This window comes from Hibiscus syriacus, unplaced genomic scaffold, assembly GCF_006381635.1.
Source record: "Hibiscus syriacus cultivar Baekdansim isolate YM2019G1 unplaced genomic scaffold, ASM638163v2 tig00112072_pilon, whole genome shotgun sequence".
Taxonomy (NCBI): domain Eukaryota; kingdom Viridiplantae; phylum Streptophyta; class Magnoliopsida; order Malvales; family Malvaceae; genus Hibiscus; species Hibiscus syriacus.
In genome coordinates, this window is record NW_024063249.1 from 826,572 (window position 1) to 828,198 (window position 1,627).

At 36.6% G+C, this 1,627-nt stretch overlaps 1 pseudogene; it reads left to right on the forward strand.

The window, feature by feature from the left end:
* Window positions 1-653: 653 nt before the first annotated feature.
* LOC120174371 lies at window positions 654-1,266 on the forward strand (annotated as a pseudogene).
* Window positions 1,267-1,627: the final 361 nt, after the last annotated feature.

Consider the following 1,627-nt stretch of genomic DNA (forward strand, 5'->3'; position numbering starts at 1 on the left):
ATGCTCCGACCACCTCCATCGGTAGCCGGGCTTTAACCAAAAAAAAATCAAACTGGAAGTCCAACCTCCTCCCGTCGTCTATATTCTAATGAGAAGCCCAACAAGGAAGGTAAACACACTCTTCTTTCCCTTTCCCTCTACTTTGTTTTTATGGAAACTACATACATGCATAAAAAGTAAAAAATGAATGAAAAGGAAGTGACCTTTTGTCAAAATAATGAACTTTCTCTATTTTTTTTTGTATTCGGATGTTTCTCCAAGAAAAAACATCTCTTACATTTGTGTTTGATTTGGGTTTTATACCCATATTACAGTAGGTATTAGAAAAAATAATGAAAAATTCTGACATTACTTTGTTTTTTTGTAACTTGCTGCTATGTTGGTGAGCTGATGGAATGGGGCTAGTGTGGAGCAGGAGTATGGCAGTGTTGTTGCTTCACGTGGGGCATGGCAGGGCATGGAGAGTTAGTGGAGTTACAACCGGGGTCATGGTGGCTACTGGGATTTGATGGTAGCAAGGTATGGCTAATTGATTTTTTTCTATTTTAAATTAATTGTTTTGAGATAAAAGTGGTGATTACACACTTCCACTTCAAAAAATCATCAAACCAACCTCTATATAAAGAAGACGAAAGACAATAAGAGAAACCACCTTAGAATTCCTTCATATCTTCCTTTTTTCTGATACAGAAGCAATAATGGCATTAAAAGCTTGTATTTTGCTTCCATTTTTCATGATTCTCATCGTATCTTTATCTTCTCCATCAAAAAACAAGCAATACATGCCATGCAAACAACTGCTGCTATACTTCCACAACATTATTTACAATGGAAAGAACAAAAGAGAACGCGACATGTGTCATTGTTGCAGCTCCCCAAGGAGTAAACTTGACGATCCTTGCAGGTCAGTTCCATTTCGGGAACATAGCTGTTTACGATGACCCGATTATCTTAGACAACAACCTTCACTAGGGCTCAAGGCATGTACCATTACGATACCGAAAACACGTATACTGCTTGGCTAGGTTTTCTATTTGTTTTTAACAGTAGTGACTACCATGGCAGCATTAATTTCGTCGTTGTTGATCCGTTGATGAATAAGACTAGGGATATATCTGTGGTTGGTGGCACCGGTGACTTTTTCATGCATAGAGGTGTTGCCACTTTGATGACCGACTGTTTTGAAGGCGAAATGTATTTCAGGCTCATAGTTTATATCAAGTTCTATGAATGTTGGTGAAAAAAATGAAAATTAGGGGGGTGATACATGCATCACAAGGCTCACATAAAAGGAAGAAGTAATAACTCTTCCAAATGATCCACTCATCCAAGCCTTGAAAAAGAAGACTAGAACAATAGTAGATTTACGATTACTTTCTTAATGGGATCCTGATCTTATTTGGTAAATATGTCTTCTGTAGATACAACAATATGTCTCTTATATTTCTAACGGTTCTTGAATCGCATCAATCCGATATCGGGAACTCAAGATATGGTCATTTTACAGAAGACGGTGCATGCAGGAAATCCTATACGGAATTAATACGTGGTTTTGTAAATATTACAAATTTTCAATATTTATATTGATTTTGTGTAATATAATTTAATGTAGGATGATAAATTATCT